The sequence below is a fragment of the Elgaria multicarinata genome, chromosome 1 (assembly GCF_023053635.1).
Source record: "Elgaria multicarinata webbii isolate HBS135686 ecotype San Diego chromosome 1, rElgMul1.1.pri, whole genome shotgun sequence".
NCBI classification, from domain to species: Eukaryota; Metazoa; Chordata; class Lepidosauria; order Squamata; family Anguidae; genus Elgaria; species Elgaria multicarinata.
The window spans coordinates 147,899,069-147,912,707 of NC_086171.1; the positions used below are offsets into that span (position 1 = coordinate 147,899,069).

A 13,639-nucleotide genomic window follows, 5' to 3' on the forward strand; every position below is an offset into this window, starting at 1 on the left:
TTGAAAAAATCTCAGAAAAAGCACAGGCGTTTTCTAGGAATTTTCCAATTCTCAAACAGACCCAGCCCATGGGAGCTCCTCCACCATCACCAGCTCTCTCTCATCTGCTAAATTTCATCTCCCACGCACCCATACACACACACTTAGAAGTTGCCATGAGGTGAAGAGAGGAGGGATAAAAAGAAAAGACGACTTGCAAACGCTAATTTTTTTCTCTACATGTCCTTTTTTCTTTTTCTTTGCTTGCAAGCTTCTGAACATGTCCAGCACTTTATTGACCATCTTAAATCAAAAACGCTTGTGGAACCTTAAAAATTAACACACTTCAATATATATATATATATATATATATATATATATATATATATATTCCTCCTGGTCAATAAATAAAGGAATAACCATGTTTCCCAGAGTTGTCTGAAGGAAAAGCTTAAGACATGGCTGATGTTCTCCCTTCTCTACTGCTCACAATATGATAACTTTGTGAAATTGTGTAGAGTAAGGAAGAAACAAAGATGGAAGGACAAACACTAAGCTAAGTATAATGAACAGTAGCAAATTTTAGAGAGAGTGCTGGCTCAGCTTAGAATTGCTAGATTTTCAACCTGGGGAAGTTCACTTCCAAATTCCCCCATTGCTAACATTCTTCTCTGTGCCTAATGCTGCAAACAACACATCATGGGGTGGAACAAAGGGACAACAGGTCAAGATAAATAACAACAACAACTTCTTTCCCACTTCTTCCTCTGGTTTGAGGCAGGGAAGAACATCAAATACAAAAATACTATAAAATACAAAAACTGATTAAAAACATATAAAACGAATACATTATTAAAATAACAGCCAGACATCTTAAAATTCAACTGGGTAGGCCTGCCGGAAGGGATCAGTCTTCATAGCTTTATTAAATTCAGAAAGACTGTTAAGTTGGCGAATCTCTCTCAGCAGGCCATTCCACAGTCTGGGAGCAGCAAAAAAGAAGGTCCTCTGGGTAATGGTCATCAGCCTAGTTTTCGCTGATTGAAGTAAATTCTTCCCAGAGGACCTCAGTGTGTGGGGCGGATTGTATGGGACAAGGCGAGCCTGCAGGTAACCTGGACCCAAATTATGTAGGGCTTTAAAGGTAATAACCAACACATTACACTTCATCCAGAAACTAATTAGCAGCCAGTGAAGTGATTTTAAAACTGATGTAGTTCCCCCTAGGTGTACCAGTGATCAACCTGGCTGCCATATTTTGAACTAGTTGAAGTTCAATGCCCTATGTACAGCGTATTGCAGAAGTCGAGCCTCAAAGTTACCAGCACGTGCACTACCGTCTTTAGGTCTTCCAATTCTAGGAAGGGGCACAGCTGGCATATCAGCTGAAGCTGATAGATATCCCACTACTTAATCTTTCTCAGCTGCATCCTAGCCATCTGATGATGCATCTGAGAATAACAATCAATAAGACCAGCACTGTCACTAAGCAAGAAAAGCAGGGCAGGGCAGGATCAGTTATATTCACACAAAAATAAATAAAAGTGCCACCTCATGATGTGCCCACCCACTCATCAGAACACTTTTCAAAAGCCAAAGAGCCATAAGCACAGTTCAGACAGCATGTTAGTCAATGTAGTGTGAAAACTCCACTCAATGGTTGAATTTTAGGGAGTACTCCTCACACAACATGTTCTAACTCCACCATTGTGTAACTGTGAGCTACTGTGGAGTTGAGTAAAATCCATCGCGACTTTTGATTGACAGTTCCTCCAACCTCTCTCCTCCCCCAGTTCTCCCAATAGCGTTCCATCAGATATTGCTGCAAAAAGAAATCCCAGCAGCTCTCCTAGAATGGCACTTCCTCCTTTTGCCGCTCTTTCCAGGGAACTCTGTAGCCAGTGGGAAAAGTCAAATCAACGGAAAATTCCACAGAGCCTGCCAACACAACCATTGTGCAGGAACAGTCCTCTGCACAACATGGATATTCTGTGTGCAGTGTTTTTCAAAAAAACAAACCTCAACCACTGAATGGAGTTTTTCTGCCAGACAACACATTTCTCAACAATGGTGTAAAAACTCCGCTGTGGAGTTCTAAAACCATCATTGAGAAACCTGTTGTCTGAACTGAGCCATAAGAGGTATTAGTTCACTACAATAATACTCAAAATTGTATTAGTTTAAATAGGCCATGGCCACATCAGCCATGCACATTGATTCCATTGTTTCCCCACCTCCCCCATAGCCTTTTTATGCTTCTTTGCTGTTACTGTGGGCCGTGGTCAACATACTCCACAATGTTTTTTTCCTATCCTGGGTCCCATCCCTGCTATTCTTCCCTATTCTCTCCCTCATCAATAATTATGTAGGCCAACTCTCGAGAGGGGGAAAGCTAGATTAGAGTTAGAGAAAACTGAGCAGTTTTATAGAGAATTAGTGGTATGTATAGATGGAGATGGTACGTATAAGTGGAGACAAGGCAAGTAATTTCTTTATTTCATAGTGAAGAGCCAGTATACTAGAAAAATCAGAGGGATGGTGTGTTATGGTAGTTTTGGAATTTGGTGTTTCAATGTGTATCACATTCACAAAACATTCCCTGTAATAAAGAACACTTGCGACCCAACTGTCCCCAGGAACCAAGGATGTGGAACATCCAGCAATGGACCTGGCAGCAGAACTACTACCAGGCGTTTAAGTGATACATAGCACTAAGCAATCAGAGTTGCATCTTCATTTTTAATGCTATGGTACAGCAGACAGGCGTGACTGAGATGCGTAAAGCAAGCTGCGGAATAACTCACTTTAGTTTTGTAAGTTTATAATGGCAAACAGATGGCAACATAACATCTAAATTAGCCTTTATCCTATTGAGCGTGCATAGTAGTTTTATATTAAACAGTGCACCAACTACTAGGTGACACACCACTAGGACTGAGTTCAAAGCAAAATGTTGACATAGCAAAATGAAATAGGAAACTTTGAAATTGTTTCTAACTTTAATTTACTGTTTATAACAATAAAAGTGTCATTCATAGTTAGAACAGCTATTAGGGGATTTAGAAAGCACTTTGATCTGCCCCTCACATGGAACAATAGTGGTTCTTATATCTACCATATTACTTAAGGAGTGGGGGATGAACACAAAAGCTTTTGAAAAGGCTGTTACAGATTTTCTAAAACAGTTCATTTATACACCAGAAGAGACATTTAACATGCATAGAAAACTGATACATTTAAATACTGTACATTAAAAGAGAATACAACAAATCCATACTTTCAGTTCATATATAAGTATTTTAGACTAAGATGAATCTACAGGATTCTACAATATATTGACTCAGAATATGATTATCTGTATAAAACTTTCAGAGTGCATTTATACAACATCAATTCAAAAAGCAGTTTAAAATTTAATCAACACATTAAATGCTTTTTTATTGCAGAACACTTAAGAAACACTGCCACAAATGAACTCCAATTTTAAGATAATCAGCTGATGGTAAATTCCTCTGTAAACAATGCATGCGGGAATGTAAGAGGCTCTAGTTTCCCATCTGCCATTCCAGTGACAAAACAATAGCTATTGTACTAGACATACATACATTTAACCCTTGCCCTTTGGTGCTGGCCCAGATCTTCACTAATACTATTGAAGGCAATGGATCATGCAAAAGTAAACAAGGCTTATCCAAGAAATCACTTTAAAAATAGCTTTAAAAATGTATGATTAGGAATTTAAATTACATCTCATTAAATAAGAAAAACATAACATTTTATAAGCTTATTTTCAACAGAAACCCCTTTTTAGTTCATCAGCATAGTGAAAAAAGCACCTCTCAGTCAGTTGTTCCTCCCAAATGAAATAAATTTGACAAATAAAGGGCATAAGCCAAACCAGTTTAGCTTTCTCCTTTTGTTTCACACTATGCAAAATTTGCAGCATGAATGTTTGCTTGCCTCAGGTACACTTGGAAGCAGACTGTGTGTCAGCTTCTTGACATTTGCAGAGACACAAAAAAATGCATGGCTGTCATTATATTATTGGACACATGGTGTTTTTTTCCAGCACAGAGACTAATCTGTGTTTTAAAAAAGTTATTTGTGAAGTACAATGTCACCATAGAAGCTGGCAGCTGAAAGTAAAACAAAACCTGCACTCTACTTCTGAGTTTATTGATATGAAGGAGGGAGAGATTTTGCTAGTGCAAGTATGGTCAAATTTAAAAAAAAAAATTGGGGAAGAGCAAAGCTATTAATGAAAAAAATGGCCAAAACCAGAATAAAAAGGCCAGATACCACTATGCAAGGTCTGGGTAAGTATCTAGAGTTGCCCCATAAGGGCCCACAAAAGGCTTTTTTTTTAAAAAAAAAAAAAACCTCATTATTCAAAATGGGTTTGGTCTACAACAACAACAACAAATTTATTTCTTACCCGCCTCTCCCTCTGGATTAAGGCAGTGTACAACCCAGAATACAAAACACCATAAAATACATACAACTGATAAAAAAATAAAACTAATACACTATTAAAAGATTTTAAAATTCAACTGGGTAGGCCTGCCGGAAGAGATCAGTCTTTATGGCTTTCTTAAATTCTGTAAGACTGTTAAGTTGATTAATCTCTCCCAGTAGGCCATTCCACAGTCTGGGAGCAGCAGAAGAGAAGGTCCTCTGGGTAATGAATTAATTGGAGTAAATCCTTCTCGGAGGATCTACGGGAGAAGGAGATCCCACAGGTAACTTGGACCCAAACCATGTAGGGCTTTAAAGGTAATAACAAACACATTATGCTTTGCCCAGAAACTGGCAGCCAGTGAAGTGATTTTAAAGCAGGTGTAATATGGTCATCCCTAGGTGTACCGGTGACCAACCTGGCTGCCATATTTTGAACTAGTTGAAGTTTTTGGACTAGGCACAAAGGTAGCCCTATATACAGTGCATTGCAGAAGTTGAGCCGCGAAGTTACCACCATGTGCACTACCATCTTTAGGTCTTCCAACTCTAGGAAGGGTTGCAGCCTGCATATCAGCTGAAGCTGATAGTAGGCACGCCTGAATCCTTAATATAAAATAAGGTCATGCTGGACCTATCTATTTCAGCTTCACACAGTGGCCACCAAATTTATTTTATTTATTTATTGCATTTTTATACCGCCCAATAACCGAATGCCTATGCAAAGCCCACAAGTAGGACATAAGCACAACAGCACCCTCCTGTTTTTATTCCTCATCAACTGGCATACATAGGCATATTGCTTCTTAAGTTATATTTATGACTCATAGACACTGATAGCATTATCCTCCATGAATTTGTTTAATTCCCTTTAAAGCTGTCCATGTTGGTAGCTATCATTACATTTTGTGGTAGCAAATTCCATAGTTTAACTATGCGCTATGTGGAGAAGTACTTCCTTTTATCTGTCCAGAATCTCCCATCAAGCGGCTTTATGGGATGACCCCAGGTTCTAGTATTATGGGGGGGGCACTTCTCCCCATCCACCTTTTCCAAACCATGTATACTATTATACACCTCTATCATGTCTGTCCTTACCCCTTTTCTAAGCTAAATAGCCACAAATGTTGTAATCTTTCTTCATAGGGGAGAAAAGATTCCAACCCCTTCATCATTTTGGCTTCACTTTCCTTCACCTTTTCCAGTTCTACAATATCATTTTTGAAGAGCACTACCATGCAATTAGGCGGCAATCCTACATACTGGTAAGTATGTCCAATTGACAGAAACTTGTTATGTCTTTTTATAATTAGGGGCTCCTGCAAAAGGATTTTTTTATTGAATTAAAAACATTCAGTATGTTCTGTTGGGAAGAATACTTGTACAATCTTCTTTACAAACCAGGGTACCCTTCCCACACCTGGCGCCTTCCAGTTGCATTGTAGTCCAACACATCTGGAGAGAATCAGGCTAGAGAAGACTGCCCTAAGGCATAAGCATGTGACACAAAGATTACAACAGCCTCATTGGCTTCCAGTTCATTTCTAGGTACAATTTAAAGTGCTGGTTAGCACTTTTAAAGCCCTAAATGGCATAGATCAAGGATCACCCACCCATGCATCTGAGCCTCTCTGGCTGCTAAGATGTATGGGGAAGACTCTTCTCTACATTCCACCAGTAACAAAGGAGCAACTGGTTTGGGACATGGGAGACACCCTTTCCTGCAGTTGCACAAAGGCTATAGAAATCTACCCAATTTGGTCCTGTCCTTAAGACTTTCCCACCACCTAGTTAAGATATTTCTGTTTTGGCAGGTGTTTGATCTGCTAGGCTGATGAGTTTATTGTACTGGGCCCCTTCTATCTTCTGTAATAAGTCTCCAATCTTGTCGGTTTTAAAAAAACATTATGTGCTTTTTGTTTGGTTTTAATATCTTGTGAGCTGCCTTGAGCAGAGTTACACAACAGAAGGGCAAGATACAAATACTCTTAATAAACAAATAGGTCATAAACTATATGACTCAACTATTGTCCCATATGCTTATTATACTTAGCTTAATTATGTGTAATTTTATTTTAATCCATAGGAAGTATCTCTCCAAAAAGGGCAGCTAGATCATATGGGTGTACTACTTTAGAAGCAACTAAACAGCTCCATACTCTTGCAATGCACATACCAGTATTGTCAGTAGAACAAGAAGCACAGCAGTGTTAATGGCAGCTGCTGGACAAGCAGTCAGTCTGGGGACTGCTAGCAACATATATTCCTTAACACACACTAAGACCCTTAAGCCTGATCCTATGTGTTCTGCCAACACTACTGCACTCTTAAATTTTAATTTACTCTTGTAATTTAGCTCTAATCTGAAAGATCCACAAATTATCCACCAATTTGTCAATTCAGAACATAATTAGTATCAAAAGTCACTATTTGGACTTTATTCCTTTTTCCCTATATCTGAACGGTTTCCCAAACAATTAATTTAAGCTTTGTTAATCTTTCTTGCCATTTTTGCAACTCTCTGAACAACACTTATATATGGTATAACCTTTAAATACCAATGTTACTGGTGAGGTTATATATTCTGAAAACAGAGACGTAACATAAAAAAACACAACACAATAATATTTCAAGTATTCTGTTAGCTTTGGGAAAAATGCATTACAATTATTTTATAATTACTCTCCTTTTCTTGTGTCCTAGTAAACAACTAAGCACATAATACTCAACATGTGTTTGAGCAACACAAACACTAGTGGACAGGATGGGGGAACGAGGAGACCTCGTATAATGTAGAGTCAGAATCCAACACATTGAGAAGACTCAAGCACTGTGCATGCCATTTATCCCAATGAAAAATTAGAACAATTTTATCTGGAAAGCACAAAGATTGGAGCTTTTTAAATTATCTGTGTATCATTCTTACACATAGTATTCAATAATTAAGGTTTATATAGTATAGGCTGGGATCCATAGGGCTGTCTTTGCAACTAATAAGGTTTTGTAAATGCGCAAAGTTGCAATTTAGCTTTTTAAATGAAATCCTCTGCATGTTTTGTAGTGTTTCCTGACTTTTTAGGAGAAACTTTTGAAGTGGTGAAAGGTACAAGAGTTACAGTGGAAAGGTAGGTGGAAACACAGAGTAAGGCCTTTAGGATTTAACCATATTAACTAATTTAAAACTACAATATTATAAGCAATGCAAAAAGGTTGCAAGCATTCTATTAAATACAAGTTCCCTCTACAGGAATACCAAAACACAAGACAAGGTTACCTTCTTTTGTTCTGTCTACCTCATCTGCATACCCATACTAATAAAAAAAACTTTAGCCAACTACTGTTCATCCAGTTCCCAAGTTTTCACTCTTTGTTACATGCTCAGACACCCATTGCACCAACTCCCAGCTTCCATTTAGCAATATGAGGTCATAACCACCTGACACTTTGTTTTCAACACCTTTGCATAGGCTTGTAAAGAGCCACTTATCTGGTCACCTGTGGTGAATAAGAACCACCTTCAGGCAACGAGACAAAGATATTTTTACAATGATTAGTTCGTTTGTTTTTTAAGCAACAAATTACTAACTTAAGTATGCTCAGATGTTCACTTGCAAGACCATGAAAAAAACCAACATAATAGATTCCATGAAGCCCTAATATCTAATACTGTGTTCCTACAAAGGGAAAGTATATTTAGCACTGCCAGATGTTATTAGATTCAGGCCTTGACAATCACATCCACAATTTAACACTGAGAAAAATGAGGAAGATTGCCCAAATCATAACAAACCAATACTATGCATATTTACTCAGAAGTAAATCCCACTGTGTTCAGCTAGGTTACTCCTCAGTGAGTGTATTTAGGCCTGCAGTCTAAGCAGATTAACGTTCATGTTAATGGGTTATTAAAAAAAATAACCCTTCATGCAGGACCATTCACAATACAAGGGCACACATTAAAAAATGTGTAATCCTTTACTCCTGAGAACCACCAACCATAGCCTAGTACAATAGACATACAATTAGAATTAAAAATTCTGAGCCCAGGAATTTGTTTTAAGCATCAAAACTGAACTGAGCCCACAGTCCTTCCACACACAAGTCCACTCATGCTTACCCCAAGCTTTCTTTACTTCAGCAGTCTAATTTAGTGTCAGAAAGCAGTAATTTTATTGCTTCTATTGTTAAACAATTGGGAGGTAGGAATCCTTGCTGATCTACTTCAAATGATCCACAGATTTACCAGTAGATGCAAATCTACCTTCTGTCCACAATTGAGTTATAATTCCTAAACCAGGCTGGGGAACCTGTGGCCTTCCAGGTGTTGTTGACTCGAACTTCCATCAGTCCCAGATAGCATGGACAATCATCAGAGATTGTGGGAATTAAAGTACAACAATATCTGGAGGACCACAGGTTCCCACACTGTCCTAAACAATTCTGCGTTGACACAACAAGTCTTAGGATAGAACTGTGAGGAATATTGTTTTAGTAAGCCATATTATTTCCTCATTGACTTCAGCAGATATTTCTGCATCAATTTACATTTTTCATTCACAGAGGGCTAGAAATACATTTTCATTTTCAAATGAGAAACAGGGATATCACAGAGAAGCATATAAATGTTACAACATTCTCACATGTGCCCCCCAAAATTTGCTCAAATAGAAATACACTGACTAACCAGCTCATCCTTCACTTATTTATTGACAGTGCAATTCTATGTATACATCTACTCAGAAACAAGTCCCACTGAGGTCAATTATTCACACCCAAGAAAGTGTTATAGGACTGTGTAACTTGCTGGTTTTCACTGAATGGCTTCTACATTCAGAGAGCTTCGGCTATTGGGCGGCATAAAAATTTAATAAATAAATAAATAAATAAATACATTGCTAGGGTAACATTCAAACCCCCCCCCCCCCCGGTGTTGTTGGAGATCAGTGCCAGCATAACAGATAAAAAATTTCCATCAATTTTAAAGCCATGTGGGAAAATGTATTTCCCCCTGAATGTTTACCAGACCTTCACATCTCTATATTTACCAGATAATAAAATCTACACATTTCTGTTTACTAGGTTGCAAATAGTACATATTGAAACTAGTAAATCTGAGCCATTAAATTTCAATGGGATTTGTTTTAAATGAGAAACAGTATAAAATATTGCTAATAAATAAAATTAATTACAATTATTTATGTGATATAAACTATTAAATCCTCTTCAGAAAACCATTATCTTGCTAGTACATCTGTGCACCTTTGCATTACTGACCAATAAAGCCGTTTTTATCCACTTTGTAAGATCAAGCTCATAGGACAATTTGAAATTTGACAAATTTTGATACCAGCCAAAACAGCACGCCACTCTCATATAACTACGTTTTGTTACTTTAAATGATCATAACATTATCCTTCTAGATATATATGCTCTACAAATAACCAAACTGCTGTCCTTATAACCTCTAGTATGACCTCTATGTTTCCCTTACTCTCTCTACTAGGCTTTTTGAATTTTTCCCTCTATCTTGACACACAAATTTATAGGAGCAGGTTCAGATCTGAAAAGCTGTAGTAACACCACCAAAAACATCAAAGAGTTTCTTGAAACTTTAACATTTTGAACCTCACCTTATCAAAATTTATTAATAAAAATGTATGGAATTCAAATATATGTTAAGCTTCCAATTCAGCATATACAATATGCAAAATATCTAAACATCCAAATCAAAACAATTCCCTGTTACAAGGTAAAGAATAGCTCTTCCATTATAATCCATCATCTGGACCTACTTATCCATATTTCTGTGAGTTAAAGATAGCTCTTGAAAACCTGGATTGTCAATTTTATCACCAAGATGAGCATCGTTTAAATAAACATAATCAGAAACACCATTAAAAGTATCCTTGCCTCCTGATAAGTGCTCTCCTTCAGCAACAATGACACATTTCAAATTATTTTAATAGGGAACAGACCGTTTACAACAAATGAAGTCAAATCAATGCAAGGTACTTCAGGCACAAAATAAGCCACCTTAGCAGCAAACAGGATTCCCGTCAGATCCAGTATGAGAAACTTGAGTTATAAGCAAATGTAGCTGGTTGTAAACAAGCAGGAAAAGAAATTAAAGGATGTAGGAATGCATAAATGCAAAAACACACAAGCAAGGAATATGAAAAAGGAGGCATATGTTCTACAACGTGGGACCTGGCTGTATGGAGGGGGGGTCCCCCACTAATTAGCAGAAGAAGACTAAGAGTCTGCTGTGAAGGGGGGGTTGTTTGGGGGAGGTTGTTGCCACGTCTTCTCTCTGGCATCCTAGCATTTGGGGACGGGGGAAGGAGATACTATAAATGCGCCCCCACAAACTCTTAAAGAAGGCTGACTGGGTATCCTGAAAGGAAGAAGGCTCTTACCAATCTGCTCCATTAGAACTCGTAATACTAAGAGAAGCCAGACAAACACAGAAAGGGATAAGCCGGGGCGAGAGGCTCCTGTTTACCCTTTCCTCTCAGGGTCCCAAGGCTCGGGACCCCAATTGTGATGGAAAGAAGCGTATGTCACTACGAAAGGGGGTCCTGTTTGCCTGTAGAAGGAAAAGCTCCGAGGTTTCCCCCCTTCCAAGCCGAATATGTTGCCCCTTCCTGCTGTGTCCGGTAGCCCCTCTCGATCCTTTTCAAGTACCCTCGCCGAGGAGGGGGAGGGGTTCATTCAGCCTCCTTCTCTTCCCTTGCCCGAGCTCCTCGAGGCAGCCCCAAGTCTTTGAACCAGCTCCCTCCCCCCCCCCCAAACAGAGGCGCCTTACACCGCCCTACAGGGGCCTGGGAAGAGGATGCCCTTGCCTGAACGGCCCAAATTGAGAGGGAGCCAAAGCGCGAAGGGAAAAGGGGCTAAACATGAGGCCGGCGGCTCACTCACCTCAGAAGGTGGCGGCGGCGGCAACAGCAGGCGCCGCTGGGCCTGCATGGCGGAGAGGCTCCCCTGATGCCGAGCGCTCCGCTCCGCTCCCGGGTGGGCCTTGCACGCAGCGAGCGCAGGAAAGGCCAGCACGGCGCCTGCCCGGCCCTCCGCGCGTCCCTCTGTTCCCGACAGCCAGGGCTGCCTCGCTCGCTCCGAAGCCGCCTTGGTTCTCGGCAACCAGCGCCCCCTGGCCGGCCCCAGAGGCACGGCACTGCAGCTCAAGCGCGAAGCCAGGCCGGCCTTCTCAGGCCACCTCACGGCTGCGTGGTAAAACCGAAGCTGCCGCTCTTCCTCTTCCTCACGGCCTCTTTCTGGTTCCGAGGTTGGCTGCCTCCGCCCGCTGAGGGTCGACGGTGAGGTGAGAGGCATCAGTTCGCCTGAGGAGCCTGTAGCCAGGGGCACTGCGCGAACCACCACACAAGGATCTGGGCGGTGGAAACGAGAGAGAGAGAGAGAGCAATTCGGGTAAACACAAACCCGAATACCTTGCTACATAGAGATCACTGTCTGTACTTAAGGCATTTCAGTTTGCCTCTGAGTTCAGTCTTTACAGTTCTCCCCCACCCACCCTGTGTATAACTGACCATAACTCTTCATCAAGTGGACTCCTGTCCACAGAAGCCTATATCCTAATGCATTTATTAGTCTTTAGGAACATAGGAAACTGTTTTATACTGAGTCAGACCATTGGTCCTTATAGCCTAGTAGTGTCAACACTGACTGGCAGCAGCTCTCCAGGGTTTCAGGCAGGATTGCCCTACCTGGAGATGCTGGGGATTGAACTTGGGACCTCCTGCATACAAAGCATGTGCTCTATGACACTGAGCTATGCCCCCTCTTTATGCCATAATAGATGCATTCATCTTTCAGGTGCCATAAGGCTCTTTGCTGTTTTTGCTGCAACAGACAAACATGACTACCCCTCTGCATATAGGGTTGGCCTCAAATGTCACACAACATACAGCTCAAAAATTACTGTGTAGATATACAAATGCCATTGATGCCACGTACTTTAGAGCAGCCTTCTCAAACCTGGTGCCCTCCAGATGTTTTCGGCAACAACTCCCAGCATTCATGACCACTGTCCATGCTGGCTGGGGCTGATGGGAGCTGCAATCCAAACATCTGGCGGGCACCAGGTTGGGGAAGGCTGTTCTAGACTGTATTCCGCATTACTTCATTCAAAATTATTGCCACATCTTTGTTTATAGGAACATATATCAGACTAAAGCAACAGGAGAAATGTGTTTGTTTTAGAAGTATTCTGTCATTCTTGGAGATAGCAGGAAGGAAATTCAACAAGGAGACGGCTACTAGAGCAAGGACAAATATTTTAGCAGTCATTAGAAGAAAGAAGAAGGGGCAGGCCTCAGATGTGTTGAAGCATAAGAAGTTATTTGACAATGTTTGACAGATAAGTAAGTCTTCCTTTTGCTGCACACAGCTAAGGTATGACTGCCCAGGTGAAATACAATGTTGTTGTTGAAGGGAGTTATTATCCCCATGGTACTTGTGTCTCAGGGGTATCCTATTTGTTCCCAGCATCCTGATCAAATATACACATCTGGCCATACATACATAACTCAAAGAGGGGAGAGCTGGAGACAACCAAAACAAGTATACATTCATTGCAAAAACCCAACAATTTTTTTAGAATAAACAGGTTAGGAAACAAAAGCCAAGTATTCCACTTTAAAATGGTCATGGCTTGGGGCAGTGATGAAATTTGTAGTAACTTAAGTTTGATGGAACCATTGTTATAATCTTAGTTAAGCCATGTTGTTGTTGTCATTGTTGTTGTCATTGTTCTTTCTCCAAGCTTCTCTTAAATCATTCCTTTGCATGGTAACAGTATGTATATGTATGTGTGTGTGTATATATATATATATATATATATATATATATATATATATATATTGGTGGAATGATTCATACTTCAGTATTTTCACAATGATTATCAGCTCATCAGCATCTCTCAGCTGGAGTTTGCTTTTATATATTGCAAAGGACTGTGTGCTTTGGAGCATGGTCTGTCAACTTGTTGTGCTTATACATGGAGCACAACAGGAGTTCTGTTCCATAATTGTAGCTTCAAGTCACTACCTCAGAAATACATTTCAAAACAACATAACAATTTGCAAGACCAACTTTGCAGATAGACCGATTCACCTTGAAATGTTTTTCCCACCTTTCTTTTATCAAAAGGAGAGGATGAGACTCACATTTTACAAATATTATTTTAACA

At 40.0% G+C, this 13,639-nt stretch overlaps 1 protein-coding gene across 1 annotated transcript in view; it reads right to left on the reverse strand.

Moving 5' to 3' along the window:
• The window catches only part of ZFYVE9 (zinc finger FYVE-type containing 9), a 56,293-nt gene extending 44,812 nt beyond the window's left edge, over positions 1 to 11,481 (reverse strand). The window contains exon 1 of the mRNA XM_063138816.1: positions 11,353 to 11,481. The gene's annotated coding sequence lies outside the window, so the exon portion shown is untranslated. The remainder of the gene's footprint in view (positions 1 to 11,352) is intronic.
• Positions 11,482 to 13,639: the final 2,158 nt, after the last annotated feature.